The sequence below is a fragment of the Lolium rigidum genome, chromosome 1, assembly GCF_022539505.1.
Source record: "Lolium rigidum isolate FL_2022 chromosome 1, APGP_CSIRO_Lrig_0.1, whole genome shotgun sequence".
Classification (NCBI taxonomy): Eukaryota; Viridiplantae; Streptophyta; class Magnoliopsida; order Poales; family Poaceae; genus Lolium; species Lolium rigidum.
The window spans coordinates 175834141-175853898 of NC_061508.1; positions in this window are offsets into that span (position 1 = coordinate 175834141).

Here is a 19758-nt window from a genome sequence, read left to right on the forward strand (position 1 = left end):
TAATTAATAATTCACGGCGATTTTGTCACCTACCTCGGCTCTACCTGGCCATGCCATGCTAGTCTGCCCCCTCGCTACTACTACAAACAAACCGTTTCCTTAAGTTACTGGTGCCTGCCTGCCTGCCTGCCTGCTGGCATGCTCGACATTTTGACACTGGAGTATATACTACTGTACGTACTATCAGCAAAATCCCTGATTTACCGGCTGGCAATACTCCTCCTCCTCCTCCTCCTCCTAAAGCCAGCTATACATACTCAATATATTTTCAGCTGGGAGGGAGAAAATACTACTAGTAACATAGAGAATTATATATGCTGAGGAAAATATCTATTTCATCACACAGGAGATAAAAAGAAAAAGAAAAAAAAAGCATACTTCTCTCTCTCTCTCTCTATATATATATATATATATATATATATATATATAGGATAAATACTTCCTACCCCTGGGTGTAGTTACACCCATATCTATATACTTCCTACGATACTTTATCGGTTTGAGTATGTTCATATACTATATCTAAGATAATCCAAACCAAATTTGGTGAAAAAAATGCAAGTGAACCCATAGTTTGCACTTTATATCCGAAATACATGCATATGTATACGTAAAAAATGAGTCTACGTAAAAAAATGCACATACTGCCTACAAAGTATTATATGTACTACCAAAATAGTCTTATATACTTCATACTACATGTACATACTCTCCGGTATGATAGATACTCTCTTAATTATGAGAAACACGTGTGGGTGTAACTACACCCGGGTGTAGTATGAATATGTATATATAAATAAGTGTCTTACTTAACTTTTACAATCAGAGGTAGTAGTAGAAAATAACATATGGATGTATCTACAATTAAAATGCATCTATCTACATATAGCCGTACGTACACAAAACTAATACGCTTATTTTAAATCAGAGGCACTCCCTCGGTTCTATGAAACTTATCCAAGATTTGTTTAAAATTGAATCTATCTACATACTAGCTAGATAGTGTGTCTAGGTACGCCTAGATTTTGACAAATCTAAAACAACTTGCTTAAGAGTAAGATAGAGGGAGTAGTACAAAATGCAGTATCAAACAGCCTTGTTTTTTGTTCTCGCATGCATGTGTCACAAGGCAAGAAAGAGGAGACGATTGTGGCTGGACAAGTAGAGTAGAGACTCGAGAGAGACCAACAAAAAAATGAAGAAGAAGAAGAAGAGTATCGTTGGTGTGTTGGTAGTGGTACCAACCTCAACCTTGGTCCGTCCCGTCTCCAAACGGAATGAAGGGGACGCCGGGCGACGTACTGCAGGGGAGCACGCACGGACTGCTAGGGAACGAACGGCTGTTTCGGCCGGGGTTTTTATACATGCAATGCAATGCAATGCAATGGTGGGCACCAACCAACCCCCCACGAGGCCACGACCAGACCACGAGAGGAGATGATGGTACAGATCGGATCGGGTGAGGGCCAGGGGCATCTCCACGGTGGTGATGCAGATGCGATCTCCACACATCCATCCTGCACTACCTGCTACTACTCCCACTATATTATTACGTACCAACAAATGTTTGGACCCTAGCTACTACCCAATCGACTTTTTATAAAATGGAACAGGCTGTCTTGTCTTTTGTTGTGGAATGGGGTGGATCGTCACTAGGTTTATCTGCGGAGTAAAATGCATCATCAGTAGTGAAACTCGGAGACCCAAACCAATACTGTATGTGCCATATTTCGAAGGCCGGTGACCGTATTGATTTGGGTCTCCAAGTTCCGGCACTACTACGATGCATTTTACTCTTTATCCGGTCGGGCAACACGCGTCTGGGTAAATCCAGTCGGCCACTTGGCTAGGCTCATGGTTGTGTGAGTCAGAGTGTAGGGGTAAGAAGGTTCGAAGTGCAACAATTTTCACTGTAATGCTACGATTTCGTATTAGACAACTAGGGACTTAGCCTGGCCTCCTTGTTGTCCGCTCGGTCAACACGCGACTAGGGTTTCTCGTGCGCATCCACCCCCTCTCCCCTCCCTCCCAACCGCTCGAGGAGGATGGGCTTGCTCGAGCGCGATGGGTTCGTAGCATAGAAAATAAAATATTTCTACCGCAATAACGAACAAAAATCAATATCCAATATACTAGATGACAACAACGAGATAGATTAGAGTCTTACCCTCGAAGACCAAAAGCGTTAACAAGATCAGATCTCGTGGATGATGTAGTCATTCACTTGCCGATCTCAAGATCGTGCCGAAGATCCTTCCAGCACTGCAAGTGGGCACCATCTGTGTACTTGGGCGCACGTATGGTGTTGATGAAGACATACTCTCCATGTTCCAGCGGGCAGCAGATGTAGTAGATCCTCCAAGAATCCTAGCAGCATGACGGTGTGGTGGTGGGGGCGGAAAAGAAATCATGTAGTGCTTCACCTAAGCATGTGCATGAGGAGAGGGTGTGGGCTAGGGTTGGGGTGGAAGAGTGTGGACACCCCTAAACCTCAAGAGGGAGGGGGAATACTTGCCCCCTTCCCATCTAGGGACGGCGCATGGGAGGGGGAATACTCCCCCCCCCCCCTACAAAATAGGGACTTGATCTTATCTTGGGGGCATGGTGCGCCTGGCAAATTAGGGTTGGGCTGCACCCCCTCGGCTCATGTGGCCGCTCGCAGGTCAGTGGCCCCACTGGAACTTTCTAGAAACCCTCTGGTCACACATCGGAAAGTTCCCGGACTTTTCAAAAACCCGGAAAGTGACTTGCCTTATATGAATCTTATTCCTAGACTCTTCCGAACCTCCTTGTGATGTCCTATATCCAATCTAAGACTCTAAACAACATTCAGTCTCCAAATTATATTATCGTACCTACCCTAAGCGTCAAAGAACCTTAAGTGTGTCGCCATGCGGTTCGCTGATGCATACATGACCTAGACACCTCTTCGATCAATAACCAGCATCACGATCTGGAGATCTGTGATGGATCCTACATATTCAACGATGACCTCGCGATTGAATGAACAATACACACTGTGACCGATTTTCTTTGTCTCGTGATATTTTACTTATCTGAAATTCGATCGTCGGTATCATCTATACCAACTTCAATGTCATTACCGGTAAGTAAAATTTACTCGTTTTGTGATATGGCATCCCCTGTGACCAAGTCTCGTACTTGCAACAACTTATTGCGTATGATCTCACCGAGAGGGCCTAGAGTATATATCTCCATCATTTGGATGGATAAATCTCACTCTTGATCTATGAGCCTCAACTATCACTTTCAGAATACGCAATGCCAATTTTATAGTCACCCTATTACGGTGTTACGTTTTATGTCATCCAAGTATTCCTCTGGTGTTAGTGATTGACATAATCCCATGGTCTAAGGATTAGATTACTATGCATTTAAGAGCTACAAGAAAACAAACTTAATGGTCAAAATTTGAAATGGCCGCTCCATTCTATTCCAGTACGATCTTTGGAAGGACAAATGTTTGGACACAAAATTCCCAAGGCTGTTTTCCTTTGCAAGGGACAAGGCTGCAAAAAGTTAAAGAGTTTTTAAATATGGTTTGAGAGCATTTCCGGACGTGTCCCTCAAAGCGTCCTCCAAAGGGATTTAGGGCGCGCCTGGACAAAAAGTCGTCCCCAGCCGCGTGCCCCAAAGGCCCTTTCCATCTGGCGCGGCCCAATACGGTGTCCGGTGCCCCAAGCCCGTCCCCGCTACACAGGGGATGCTCCGGGCACGCTGGACACAAGCGTGGCAGGCTCCCACCTGTCGGCGACTATTTCCATAATCGTTGGTTCGCGCCTTTTATTTCTCGTCGCGACTTCCCTCCCGCGCCTCCCACCCCTCCGCAGCCGCTCGATTTGCCGACCGTTTCGATGGCTGATCTCTTCTGAGTCGGCACCGTCGTCGCGACTGGCTCTCTCGCTGGCCTTTTCGCCGCTGCCACTTCGCCAGCACGTCCAAGAACACGGCGTCATATCCAACCCACCTCCATGCACATAAGGTGTTCGGCGACTTGCCATGTAGGCGTGATATAGGCCGCTATTCGTTGGCTCGAATGCCGCGGCTGAAGTTTAACCATTAATTTTGCTTTAGACATGGATAGCGATGATGAGATGCTTGTCCGAATGCTGAAGGACAAGCAAGACTTCGACGATGACATCCTGGAGCATTTGCTGATCATCACGTCCCTCCGGGACATGGTTGACGCTGAGGCGAGAGAAGCGGAAGAGGTCACGCCGTGGAGGGTCGAAGCCGGGGAGAACGAAGATGAACCCCGGCGAGAGGATGGAGGGGCATACCATGTTGCACAAATGATCGCTTCGCAGATGACGCAACACATGCCGACAATTTTCGGCGCCGGTATTGATGAGGACATCCCTACTACACTACTACCTCCGTCATTGCAAGATGAAGACGATGTTGCTGTGAAGCTCGAGTCCAATGAAGTCAGGATTGGACCAATGACACGAGCTCGTGCGAAGCTACTCAAACAACAGGTGAACTTGTTCCTAAGTGATACTTTGATCGATGAGAACTTTATACTGCCCAAGTCCTATTACTTATGTATGATCAGGTACGAAGAGGGAGCAAGCATCGCACAAGGAGGAGAGGAGCAGCTAGACAAGAAGCTGGACATGGAGCTGGACATGAAGACATCACATGGACGTGCGAGGGAGGAGCGGGAGGCATGTGCGAGGGAAGAAGAAGAAGCAGTCTAGCCCGTCGCCAGGCCCGGTCGCCACACCGGCCGACCCGGCGCCAAACCCGGTACAACCGGCCCCCACGCTGGGTGAGCCTGGTTTCAACCGGATCCAGCACTGGTGCCAGTCGGGGACGTTCTGTTTGTCACCTCGGTGCACCCGGTCATGACCCGGCCCCAGGCCCGGTCCAAACCGGACCGGCCGGTCCCGAGCCCGGTCGACCGGCTCTCGAGTCGGCCGAGTCCGAGTCCGTCTCGACCGGATCCGGATCCGGGTCGGTTATCTTTGTATTTTCTCGAACCACCGGTCGTCCCGAACCCCTATATAAGTGCCCGGGACGCCCCCAAATTAAGTTTAGACCACGTTTAAGATAAACCGTAGTTCATAGTTGATTGCTTTGCAAATCTATCGAATTCCTACACCATATTACATTGATTTTGTGTAACCCCGAAAAAGTCTTGTGTGATCTCGATGTTCCATTGGGAAATAGACGGTTGCAACTTACCGCTTCGTGGTCGGCGGCTACGTGCGCAAGTGTGTGAAGTTGCGAATATCTTGCAGGGTTGAGAGTTGTTGCATTGGCGACAGGGATCAATCGAGAGATCTCGTTGCGTCATACAAGTTATCATCCACTTCATCATCAAGTTATCTCCGCTGTGTTCATCCCGTGATCATCATCACCACCGCGCTATGCGAGAAGATCGGGCAACCCCTTATCATCTTGGTATCAGATTTCAGTGTTTCCTCGGTAAGCCATCCACAATCCACCCCATAGTTGAGTTGTGAGTGTTTTCATATCCAGGAAAAGCCAAAAATATTAGGGTTAGGGTTTGCCATAGCCTTAAATTGCACTAATTTCGAGTTTTAGTTGGTTTTCGTAGTTGTTTTTGCGTATCTTTTTCTTCCATCTAGTTTTGTTAGGGTTTGTGTCTCCGCTATCATATAGTTTCAGCTTTTGCTACTCCGAGTCCACATAGCGTACGGTGTGTTTGTCCCAACCATAGACACAGCCTTTCGATATAAGTGACTAGGAACTTCCCCAGAAGAGACTAATTTTATCGCTCGACAGGCTGCTCGTTAGGGTTTTTGTGCTTTGCAATTTCTGTTGGCCGTGTTCTCAAGGAGTTGAGTCATAAAATCAAAAAAAAAAACGAAAAGAAGCAAAAAGAGCTACATAGTTGCGTGTGTTACAAAAAGAAAATCCAAAAATAAAAAGTGAAGTGCTAGTAAGATTCAAGTGAAGGCCTAGTTTACTTTTCTGCACCTGTAGTTGAGCAATCTTGTGCCTGTTTCATTGAGCTTTGCTAGTGTCACATTTATCGCGTTGTGTGAGTATCATTGGTTGTCTACGGTCAGCGCTAGAGCTTGTTATTGGTGCAAATAGGTAGCCTACCTACAGCCCCACATATATCCTGCTTTGCCGTGTGATTTGTTCTTATACCCTTGATATTCGCTTCGCTACATCCGTGCACTAGTTGTCCCTACAAGTGGTAAGCAACACTAATTCACTTTGGAGCGGTAATATTTCCTTTTCTTATCGGCTTTGAGTGAGTTGTGAGAGTACCACCATATATATTTGTTTTAGTGCACTAACCTACTAACCATGTCTTCTAGTGATGAGAAAATTGTTAACCAGAAAAACAAGAATTCAGCTGATGTGAAGACATGGAGGGAGTATGAAGCTCTTCATAATGAGATGCGACGTGAATTCCGCACTCAGGACGATGAACTTAAGGGGACTGTTCAAGGGATATCCCAGAAGTTGGATGCTACTAATGAGACCGTCACTACAATGAAAGATCAAATGACGAATATCCAGCGCAGTCTTCAAGTTTTGCAACTAGCTGTTGAAAATCTCACACAACAACAGCAACAAGAAGAAGTAGACCCTGATCGATCTTCAGGATGAAGCACCTGGTGTTGATCGTGGTAACCGTGGTCATGGCTTTGTTGAACTTGGACGCCATGGTCGTGGGTTTGATGAAGAAGATGGATTGGGTAAGCCCAAGTTCTCCATACCCAAGTTTGAAGGAGGAGCTTATGTTGAAGAATACCTCACTTGGGAGCTGAAGATCGAGAAGTTATGGCGCTTACATGATTATACTGAAGATAGGATGATCAAGCTAGCTTCCTCAGAATTTGATGGCTATGCATTGCGTTGGTGGGATGGAGTTACACGTACTCGTCAAGAAGATAACGAGCTGCCAGTTCGTACATGGCGTGAGATGAAGGCCATTATGCAAGCTCGTTTCGTTCCAACTAATTATTTGTGATCAATATATGATAAGTTGACCCTATTGAGACAAGGTGTGAAGACTGTTGATGAATATTTCATGGAGATGGAGATGCTTATGCAGCGTGGCCGTGTCCATGAATCACTTCGAATGACAATGCGGCGTTTTCTACATGGTTTGAAGTATGATATCAAAGGCATTGTTCGTCATCATAGTTACACTACTATGAATGAGTTGCTACATCATGCAAGAGAAGCTGAAGCACAATTGGCTGAAGAAGCTCAAATCAAAGGTCGTGCTATGGGAGTTGGGCACTACACGCCTAGGGCGCCCCCATCTACGGCGCCGGTGTCATCATCGCGCTCCGCACAGTTTCCTACTTCGTCTAGCAAGCCGGTTTCCAATGTGTCCAACACAAAGAGGTCCAAACCTGATGCAAGTACAAGTGGTTCTAGCATGTCTACTGCGTGCAACCGTGATATGGCTTGTCATACATGTGGTGGCAAGGGTCACTTCAAGAGAGATTGTCCTAACCGCAAGGTCATGATTATCAATGAGGACAATGAGTATGAGATTGTAGATGATGTTGATCCATATGCTCTAGAAGATGATGACTATGACAGTGATGGTGTAGATGCATATCCGTCTGATGCTCGCACTACTGTTGTGTCTCAGCATGCTCTTAATGTATTGCCAAGTGCATCTACTCAGTGCTGCAATTTGTTCCAAACAAAGGCTTTAGTTGGTCCTGACAAGGCTTGCAAGGTCATTATTGATGGCGGGAGTTGCCGCAATTTAGCAAGCAAGGAGTTGTGTACCAAGCTGAAGTTGAAGTATCTACCGCACCCGCATCCATACTATATTCAGTGGTTGAGCGACAATGGTGAGATGAAGGTAAACCACATGGTGCGTGTTGAGTTTGAGATTGGGCCGTATAACGATTCCATTGACTTTGATGTGGTTCCTATGACGGTGTGTCACTTATTATTGGGTCGGCCTTGGCTCTATGACCATTCTGTGAAACACAATGGCCGTGCCAATACATATCACTTGGAGTTCAAGGGCAAGAAAATCAACTTGCAGCCTATGTCACCACGGCAAATTATCAATGAATCTCATCAGAAAATTGAAGTAAACTTGGAGGATGCACCTATAGATCGGCGAGAGAATTGTAATACAGTGAGTGATATAACGAAAAGTGAGAGAGTGAATTCCTTAGTCCTATTAGCCACCAAAGAGGACATGAGAGAATTTAGTGAGGATCCTACAGCCATGCCTCTTGTGCTCATGTACAAGGGTGAGGTTTTGGTTTCTAACGACATGACCCCTTTTTCTCTTGGTGTTTCTAGTGTTTTGCAGGACGTGTTTCTGGAGGAGGTGCCCGCAGGATTACCACCATTACATGGTATTGAGCATCAAATAGACTTGATCCCCGGCGCCTCGCTGCCCAACAGGGCACCATATAGGACGAATCCCGAAGAGATGAAGGAGATACAGAAGCAAGTACAAGCGCTACTCGACAAAGGTTATATCCGCATAAGCCTTAGTCCTTGTGCTGTTCCTGTTATTCTAGTTCCTAAGAAAGATGGTACATGGCGCATGTGTGTAGATTGTAGAGCGATTAACGACATTACTATATTCCCCGTTTAGAGGATATGCTAGATGAATTGAGTGGTGCTGCTGTTTTCTCTAAAATTGATTTGCGTAGTGGTTATCATCAAATTAGGATGAAAGAAGAGGATGAATGGAAAACAACCTTTAAAACAAAATTTGGTTTATATGAGTGGTTAGTAATGCCTTTTGGTATAACTAATGCAACTAGCACTTTCATGAGACTGATGAACCATGTTTTGCGTGATTTTATTGGCAAGTTTGTGGTTGTGTACTTTGATGACATCTTAATCTACAGCCGCAATGAATCTGATCATACTATACATATTCGACATGTTTTGCAAGTGTTGCGTGATAATAAACTCTATGGTAATCTTGAGAAGTGCACATTTTGCAAAGATATGGTCATATTTCTGGGTTATGTTGTCTCTAAGTATGGAGTAGAAGTAGATGTGTCTAAAATTGAAGCTATTCAAAATTGGCCTACTCCCATGAATGTGAGTCAAGTAAGGAGTTTTCATGGTCTTGCTGGGTTTTATAGAAGATTTGTGCCCAATTTTAGTACTATTGTTGCACCTTTGAATGAATTGACTAAAAAGGGTGTTGTCTTTGAGTGGGGCGCACCCCAAGATCATGCTTTTGATGAACTGAAAAGATTTAATAACTTCTGCACCGTTGCTTGCACTTCCTGATTTCAATAAGCAATTTGAGATTGAATGTGATGCTAATGGTATTGGAATTGGTGGTGTGTTGATGTAAGAGGGTCGCCTAATTTCATATTTTTCTGAGAAACTTTCTAGTGCTAAGTTGAACTATCCTATATATAATAAAGAATTGTATGCTTTAATTAGAGTTCTTGAGGTTTGGCAACATTACTTGTGGCCAAAAGAATTTATCATACATTCTGATCATGATGCTTTAAAATATCCGAAAGCTCAATCTAACTTGCATAGGCGTCTTGCTAAGTGGGCATGGGTTGAGTTCATTGAGTCTTTTCCATACATTATTAAGCATAAGAAGGGAAAATATAATATTGTTGCTGATGCTCTATCTAAAAAAATATGCTATTAACTCAACTTGATGTTAAAATTCCTGGATTAGAGATATTATGTGATTTGTATGCTACTGATCATGATTTTGCTGAACCATATCGCTTGTGTGCTATTGGTAAAGCATGGGAGAAATATCACATACATGATGGGTTCTTGTTTAGAGCTAACAAACTATGTGTTCCAGAATCGTCTGTGCGTTTGCTCTTATTGCAGGAATCTCATGCTGGAGGTTTGATGGGTCACTTTGGGCGTGAGAAGACGCTACTCATGCTCGCTGATCATTTTTATTGGCAAAAGATGAGGCGGGATGTGGACAGATATGTGAAGGGATGCATTACTTGCAACAAGTCCAAGTCCAAGCTGAAGCCTCACGGTTTGTATATGATGACCCACAAGTATAGGGGATCGCAACAGTCTTCGAGGGAAGTAAAACCCAATTTATTGATTCGACACAAGGGGAGACAAAGAATACTTGTAAGAACGGAGTTGTCAATTCAGCTGCACCTGGAAACAGACTTGCTCACAAGAGTTTATCAGTAGTAACAGTTTTATAGCAGTAGCAGTGGTGAAATATCAGCAGCAGAGTAACAAAGACAGCGATGAGTGATTATAGTAAACATCAGGATTAAAATACCGTAGGCACGGGGATGGATGAACGGGCGTTGCATGGATGAGAGAAACTCATGTAACAATCAAGGTAGGGCATTTGCGAGATAATAATAAAACGGTATCCAAGTACTAATCAATCAATAGGCATGTGTTCCATATTTAGTCGTACGTGCTCGCAATGAGAAACTTGCACAACATCTTTTGTCCTACCAGCCGGTGGCAGCCGGGCCTCTAGGGAATCTACTCGGAAATTAAGGTACTCCTTTTAATAGAGCACCGGAGCAAAGCATTAACACTCCGTGAACACATGTGATCCTCATATCACCGCCTTCCCCTCCGGTTGTCCCAATTTCGTCACTTTGGGGCCTCGGGTTCCGGACAACAATACGTGTATACAACTTGCAGGTAAGATCATAAAGCAATGAATATCATCATGAATTGATAACATGTTCAGATCTGAGATCATGGCACTCGGGACCTAGTGACAAGCATTAAGCATAACAAGTTGCAACAATATCATAAAAGTACCAATTACGGACACTAGGCACTATGCCCTAACAATCTTATGCTATTACATGACCAATCTCATCCAATCCCTACCATCCCCTTCAGCCTACAGCGGGGAATTACTCACACATGGATGGGGGAAACATGGCTGGTCGATGGAGAGGCGTCGGTGGTGATGATGGCGATGATCTCCTCCAATTCCCCGTCCCGACGGAGTGCCAGAACGGAGTTTCTGGTCCCGAGACGGAGTTTCGCGACGGTGGCGGCACTAGTGGAGAAGAGGCCTTTGGACCCAAGCAAATGTCCCAGTGCTGAACCAAACCGGGTCCAATGGGGGCATTGGTCCCGGTTCGTTTCTGCCCAGGACGACCCCACCCGCTGGAGCTTGTCCGGTAGTGGCCTTTGGACCCGGTTTGTATTACAAACCGGGACTAAAGGGTCCACCGCGGGCGCGGCAGGCCGTGTCAGTCGTGGGGAACCCTTTAGTCCCGGTTTGTAATACAAACCGGGTCCAAAGGCCCCGCCTCCGGCTACATAACCTTGCCCTGCCCAAGTGTGAGCCACACTTAGCCATTTTTTCACTTTCTTCACAAGAGGGGTGTATTGCTCTCCTCTCTTCTTCACATGCACAAGAGGTGTTCGATGAAATGCTTAAGAGGATTTGCCACTTGAGTTTACACAAATCAAACCACACTTAACTTGCTTTTTTCTTTTTCATCGAGGTTAACAACTTTATCCTTTTCATCTGCAATTGATAAAATGCATGTGTATATATACATCGTGATGTTACGTAATGGTTTTGATCGGCTTAATTATATCATGCGGATGAATCGGCAATGGATGTACATTGACCGACGGTTTGACGAGTTCATCTGCGGGCCTGGATAATTTTATGGCCGTGGCGAAGGCAAACAAACATGGTGGCTTCATGTATTGTCCATGTGTGGACTGCAAGAATATCGTAAATTACGCTCACTCGAGTCTCATTCACGACCACCTTCTGCGATCCGGTTTCATGCCCGAGTTACTATTGTTGGACCAAGCACGGAGAAAGAGGGGTTATGATGGAAGACAATGAAGAAGAGGAAGAGGATGATGACGGTTATCCCAATTTCCCCGAATACGATGATACTGCAGAAGGCAATGAAGACAATGAAGTAGAAGATCAAGAGGCACCGGATGAGCCTCGTCGATGATGATCTTGGCCGGGCCATTGCTGATGCAAGGAGAGAATGTGAAACTGAAAAGGAAAGGTTGGCCTTCGACAAGATGATAGAAGATCACAACAAATTGTTATACCCAACTTGCGAAGATGGCCATAAAAAGCTAGGCAGCACTACTTGGAATTGTTGCAATGGAAGGCGAGAGAACAGTGTCACCGACTCGGGATTTGGAAAGTTGCTGACAATAATTAAGAGGAAGCTTCCAAGGGGTAACGAATTGCCCGCCGGTACGTACGAAGCGAAGAAGATTGTCCGCCCTCTAGGATTAGATGTGCAAAAGATACATGCATGCATTAATGATCTGCATCCTCTACGCGGTGAGTACGAGAATTTGGATGCATGTCCGGTGTGCACTTGCATTGCGGTATAAGATCGGACGAGATGACCCTGGTGATGTTGAGGGCGAGCGCCCCAAGAAGAGGGTTCTGCCAAGGTTATGTGGTATGCTCCTATAATACCACGAGCTGAAACGCTTGTTCGGGAATAAAGAGCACGCTAGGTTGTTGCGATGGCACAAAGAAGACCGTAAGAAAGACGTGATGTTGAGGCACCCTGTCGATGGATCCCAATGGAGAAAAATCGATAGAGAGTTCCCAAACTTTGCACAGGATGCAAGGAACTTAAGGTTTGGTCTAAGTACGGATGGCATGAATCCTTTTGGAGAGCGAGCTGCAGCCATAGCACTGGCTCCGTGACTCTTTGTATATATAACCTTCCTCCTTGGTTGTGCATGAAGCGGAAGTTCATTATGATGCCGGTGCTCATACAAGGCCCGAAGCAACCGGGAACGACATTGATGTGTACCGAAGCCATTAGTCGAAGAACTTCTACAGCTGTGGTCCCTAGCGAGGTGTACGTGTGTGGGACGAGCACAAGCGAGGAGGAATTTGACCTAAGAGCGATGCTTTTCGTAACCATCAATGACTGGCCTGCTCTTGGTAACATTTCGGGACAGTCAAACAAGGGATACAATGCATGCACACACTTGTTTACATGAGCTCGAAGGTGATTATTTGGAAAAAGGTCGGAAGGTCGTGTACCGGGGCATCGTCGATTTCTTAGGATTACCCATCCCGTAAGAAAGAAAGGAAAGCATTACGACGGTGAGGCTGATCACCGGAGGAAGCCTCCCCATCGTGATGGTGTTGATATATTTGGTATGGTCAAGGATCTAGATGTAATATTTGGAAAGGGTCCTGGCGGACGGTGCAGTTCCGAATGACGCTGCTCGGACACGCGCCCATGTGGAAGAAGAAATCTATTTTTTGGGAGCTAGAATATTGGAAAGTCTTAGAAGTCCGCTCTTCAATCGATGTGATGCACGTGACGAAGAATCTTTGCGTGAACCTGCTAGGCTTTCGGGCGTGTACGGGAAGACAAAAGATACACCGAAGCACGGGAGGACCGAGCAACGTTGGAAAGACCCCAAAAATCTGCATGAGAGAGTTAAAGGACGTCATTTATCCAGCTACGCTCTTACAAAAGCGAGAGAAGGAGATATTTTTTGAATGTCTTAGCGGTATCAAGGTCCCGTCCGGCTTCTCCTCCAATATAAAGGGAATAATAAATATGGAGAAGAAAACATTCCGGAACACGAAGTCTCATGACTCGTCACGTGATAATGACACGGTTGCTTCCGATTGCATTGAGGGGGCTTCTACCGGAAAATGTTCGACTGCCCATTGTGAAGCTATGTGCATTCCTCAATGCAATTTCTCGAGAAGGTAATAAACCCGGAAATTCTACCGAGGTTGCGAGAATGATGTGGTCCAATGTCTCGTTAGTTTTGAGCTGGTGTTCCCACCATCCTTCTTCAATATTATGACACATCTCCTCGTTCACACGGTCGATGAGATTTCCATTCTCGGTCTCGTGTTTCTACACAATATGTTCCCCTTCGAGAGGTTCATGGGAGTCTTGAAGAAATATGTTCATAACCGTGCTAGGCCGAAGGAAGCATCTCCAAGGGCTATGGAACGAGAGGAGGTCATTGAATTCTGTGTTGACTTTATTCCCGACCTTAAGCCGATTGGTGTTCCCGAATCGCGGCATGAAGGGAGACTAAGTGGAAAAGGCACGCTAGGAAGGAAATCAATGATATGTAGGGACGGGATTTCTTTGACTCAAGCACACTACACGGTTCTACAAAGTTCCACCATGGTGGCTCCGTATATCGGTGACCACAAGAACTTTCTACGCTCCCGAACCCGGGCGGTCGAACGATTGGATTAGACGTGAACACATGTCGACTTTCGGCGGTTGGTTGCAAAAACATCTCTGAATAACGAAGATATTGAAGATCAGCTGTACTTGCTGGCCCGGACACCATCTTCGATCGTAGTGACTTTCCAAGGGTACGAGATAAATGGGAATACATTTTACACGATCGCCCAAGATAAAAAGAGCACCAACCAAAACAGTGGTGTCCGCTTTGATGCAATAATGAATGAAGGCCCAAATGACACATATTATGGTTACATAGAGGATATCCGGGAACTTGAGTATGGACCTTCTTTTAAGGTCCCTTTGTTTAGGTGCAAATGGGTCAACAAAACAGGAGGCGGGGTTCGGGTAGACAAGTTGTATGGAATGACAACGAGTGGATCTCAACAATCTTGGGTATAGAGACGAACCATTCGTCCTAGCCAAGGATGTGGCCCAGGTTTTCTATGTGAAGGATATGTCTAGCAAACCAAGAAAAAGGAAACATAAGGAAACAAATACATCAAACGATGAGCCAAAGCGCCACATAGTTCTTTCCGGAAAAAGAAACATCGTGGGAGTGGAGGACAAGACGAGACATGTCGAGAAGATTATAATAAGTTTGATGAAATTCCACCCTTCGGAGTGAACATTGATCCAAGCATCAAGTTAAATGATGAAGATGCTCCATGGTTAAGGCCGAAGAAGATTAAATGATGAAGATGCTCCATGGCACAAATGAGTATCTCAACATGGCAATCAATTTCCCATTTAATTTTGTGTAATCATTTAACCGTATGTAAGATATGAAAAGTGGAGATGTGGTTGGCTTTTTGTACCATATATATAGAGGAGATGTAGTCGTTCACGGGTTTGCAGGGGAAAAATTCCGAGGCGCAGTTTCCGAAGATGCCGTAGGGCATGTGCACCAACAACATCTTCGAGAAACTGCGCCACGGGAGATTTCCCAACCCTTTCCCCAACACTATTAGAGGAGATGTAGTCGTTCGGGGGCTTGCAGGAAAAAATTCCGAGGAGCAACTTCCGAAGATGCCGTAAGGCTTGTGCACCAACGACATCTTCGAGAAGTTGCGCCACGGGAGATTTCCCAACCCTTTCCCCAACAACTGTTAGAGGAGATGTAGTGGTTCACGGGCTTGCGGGGAAAAATTCCGAGGCGCAGCTTCCGAAGATGCCGTAGGGCGTGTGCACCAACAACATCTTCGAGAAGCTGCACCACGGGAGATTTTCCAATCCATGGGAATGAATCTGCTGCTTGGCTTGTTGATCCGCTTGGCAAGCCGTATCGATGCTCCTTTTATAGGCACAGCACCGCTTCTACTCGACAGGGCGTCGTGCGCTACATGCTTTATCTCATCGAGCAGTGCGTCCACCCATGCAATCTTATCCTGCCGACATCTTTAGTCCCGGTTGTACCCACCAGCCGGGACTAAAGGTTACCCACACGTCCTTATCCCACCGACAGTTTTGTTAGATGACAAAAAAAGGATCTTTAGTCCCGGTTGTACCCACCAGCCGGGACTAAAGGTTACCCACACGTCTTTATCCCACCGAGAAGTTTTGTTAGATGACAAAAAAATGATCTTTAGTCCCGGTTGTACCCACCAGCCGGGACTAAAGGTTACCCACACGTCCTTATCCCACCGACAGTTTTTGGCGCCACTGCGTTCCCGCCTATTTTTCTTCCCGCGCTTTCCGCTGCTTCCCGCCTCCGTCCTCCCGCCATTTTTTTCACTATATATATGTTGGCTTGGCCTCCATTTACATATCACATCTAGACTCATATCTGCAAACCTCATCACCAGGTCACATGGCTTCCATCGTATCTCTAACCCTCCGGGAGGCGGAGGCGCTTTGCGCGTCCAACTACCCCTGCCCGCCGGGCTACCGCGTCCCTACCGGCTGGTTGCTCGAGCGTCGGAGGGGTACCGGTCCCTCCTCGTCCCTCTAGGTGTGGCGCGCGAGATGGCCATCACGAACCACTACTACTTCGAGCTCACGCCGGAGCAGCGGAGGAATCCCCGGTGGCATCCCGACTACAGCCCGACTTGGGAGAGCTTCTTCATCAATCGGCGTGAGAGGGCGCTCGCCGAGCACGAGGACGGCGGCCCGCCTCCTTCGAACTTCAACGAGGCCGGCCGTCGGCTGTGGTGGCGCGACCGAACTCTCCGGGCGTCATGGCCCACCGTGGCCCCCGCCTGCGCTACCCTCGGTCCCAGCCCACGCGTGCTCTCCCGCCGAGGTTTGACTACCGCGACCCCGATGCCGGCGACGTTGATGACGGCGACTACGACGACTACGGTGGCGAGTACTATAGGGCCGAGCACGAGTATGACCGAATGACTCGAACGGTCGAATCCGGCCATGTATCTTAATTAATTTTCGGTTGAGCTAGGCACGAGTACTATAGGGCTAGGCACGAGTACTATCCGGCCATGTATCTTAATTAATTTTCAGTTGAGTTATGTACTTTAATTCCACATGTAATCCGGCGGGAAACTTTTCTCATCATCAGCGTCTGCCACAACGACTTTATTGAAAATACAATAAAATAGATAAACAACTAGTCTAGTCGATCTACTCGTCGTCGGAGGTTGTCTCGGTCCAAATGTCGTCCCACCGAGGGTCGTTGTCGGCCCAAGTTGTATTCGGGTTATCGAGCTCGAACACGGCGACGGCCCGACGATGGCGCCTGTTGGACCTGCGTTGTGCCCGGAGGTCAGCGAAGAACGCGGCGGTGTTGTCGACATCGTTGGGGAGCTGCGCCCTCCGCGGCGCATCAACTCCTCGTCGTGCTCGGCGATTGCGATCCGGCGCTGCACCGGCGGTGGCGGCGACGGTCCTCGTCGTCGACGAGGCACGGCGTCGGCGCGAGGAACTCCGCCTCCTCTAGCGATTCGACGTCTGGGAAGTTCATGTCGCACCGTGGCCGCCGAAATCGCCATGCGGCCGCGTCGTAAGCGCGCGCCGCCCGCTCCGGGGTGTTGTACGTGCCGAGGGTGAGCCGGAAGCCACCGGCACGCATCTCGGCGTAGAACCTACCGTTCGGCCGCGCTCGGACGCCACGGAAGCCGGACGAGCCGCGACGGCGCGGCGGCATCCCGGCGACGAATGAACGGAGGCGACGGCGGCGTGTGGTTCCGCGCGCACGCGGCGCTTTATAGCACGAGCGACGCGGCAAGTTTGGCGACAGGTGGCGCGGGGAAGCGGCGGGGCGTGGCACGTGGAAGCGGCGGCGACGGTGGCGCGGGAAGCGGCGGGGCGTGGCACGTGGAAGCGGGATCTACACGTCGCACGGCGGTGGCGGCGGGCGAGGCACGTGGAAGCGGCGGCGACATGTGGCACGGGGAAGGGACACGTGTGGCGGTGGCGGTGGTGGGCAGTACACGGCGGTGGCGGTGGCGGCGGCGGCGGTGGCCAGTACACGGCGGTGGCCAGTACATGGCGGCGGCAGCGGTGGCGGTGGCCAGTACATGGCGGCGGCGGCGGTGGCGGTGGCCAGTGCACGGCGGTGGCGGTGGCGGCGGTGGCCAGTACACGGCGGTGGCGGTGGCGGCGGTGGCCAGTACATGGCGGAGGCGGCGGTGGACACGTGTGGCATGGCGGAGGCGGCGGTGGACACGTGTGGCATGGCGGAGGCGGCGGTGGACACGTGTGGCATGGCGGCGGTGGCCAGTACATGGCGGCGGCGGTGGTGGCCAGTACGCGGCGGCGGCGGTGGCGGTGGCCAGTACACGGCGGTGGCGGCGCGTGTTTTTTTTGATTTGAAATAAGGCGGGAATGAAATTTTTTAAAAAAATTGGCCTTTGGACCCGGTTTGTAATACAAACCGGGACTAAAGGCCTTTTGCGCGCGCAGCGAAAACGCAGCAAAAATGGCCTTTAGTCCCGGTTTGTATTACAAACCGGGTCCAAGGGGCCTTTGGACCCGGTTTGTAACACGCACCGGGTCCAAAGGGGGGTATATAAGCGACACTTCGTCTCCGCGCGGAGATCAATCGCGCGGAGCAGCGACGGGAACGACGCCGCCAGGCTGCCCCGCCCGCGACCGCCGCCCACCGCGCCGCCGCCACCGCTCGCCATCGCCCGCCGCCGTCCGCGCGCGCCGTCCGTCGTCCGCCCACCGCGCCGCCGCCACCGCCACGCCCGCGCGCCCGCGGCTGCTCGTCCCGCGCGCCGTCCGCCCGCCGCGCGCGCGTCCGCCCGCCGCGCGCCGTCCGCCCGCCGCCGTCCGCCCGCCGCCGTCCGCCCGACCGCCGCCGGCCCGCCGCCGTCCGCCGTGCCGCCCGCCGCGCGCCTCCACTCCGCCGCGGCGCCAAGGTGAGCCGGCCACCATTTTTTTTAAGTTTTAAGATTTTAAGATTTTTGTTTTTATATATGTTAGATTAATTAGTTTAGTACAAAAATAGTTAGTTTGATTAGTTAGATTAATATATGTTAGATTAATATATGTTAGATTAGTTAGATAAAAAATTAGTGTTAGTGTTAGATAAAAAATTAGTTAGTTTGTTAGTGTTAGTGTTAGTGAAAAAGTTAGTGTTAGATAGAAAATTAGTTAGTTTGTTAGTGTTAGTTTGTTAATTAGTGTTAGTGTTAGTGTTAGAAAATTAGTTAGTTTGTTAGTGTTAGTGTTAGTGAAAAAGTTAGTGTTAGTGTTAGTGAAAAAGTTAGTGTTAGAGTTAGTGTTACTGAAAAATTAGTTAGTTAGTGTTAGTGTTAGTTAGTAAGTATGTAGTGCCACCGCGCCCCCGGCCCAAAATAAAGTATGTAGTGCCGGCGCCCCCCAAACGGTAGTGCCGGCGCCGACTAAGTAGTGAAGTTATTTTTTAATGTATGTTAACGTTGGTACATATATATATGATTTGTTTTCGTAGCTACGATGCCGCGACAGCGACAGCCGGCGGGCCGTGGTCTGACTCTTCTAGACGAGATGCGACGAGATGGGGAGGTCCGGGACCGGGCTCCGCCGGGTGGCACTTGGGAGGTCTTAGCTTCCGGGTCGCGCACCTTGGTGCGGAATCCGGGTCCCGTTGTCGACCCGGATATTCTTTGGTGGAGGTCTTATGGGCCACGGTCGTTTCGGAGGGAGCCGGCCCCGCCGGAGGAGGTAGCTCGGCGCATTGCGGCGGAGGACGAGCACGATCGCCGTTACATGTACGCGTTAGACAACATGTATAGGACCGGATGGAGCGTTATGCGGGGATCTCATGTTAGCTATGCTCCCGTTGTTGTTCCGTGGCTTTGGGGGCACACCCGGCGCGGCTCGGGACCCGGTCGGCGCCCTCTAGGACCTGGTCTGCGCGGTTGAGTGGTTGTAGTAGTGATTGAGATGTATTAGGGTTAAATAAACATGAACCCGATATCTATGTATGCATGTAAGCTGCGATATCTGCTTTCAGCACTATATTATCGATCCTTAGTTAAGAACTACACATATGTAACTCCATTTTCAGTTTTCCGCATTATCCTTAATTTGATCATATGATGGTTCCTATGTATAGCTTGCGGGTCGTTGTAGAAAGCATGGAGAGAGATGAAATTCAAGAAAATTTCATGGAGGAACTCATAGCAAACGGTACTCCGGATGATCGCGACGA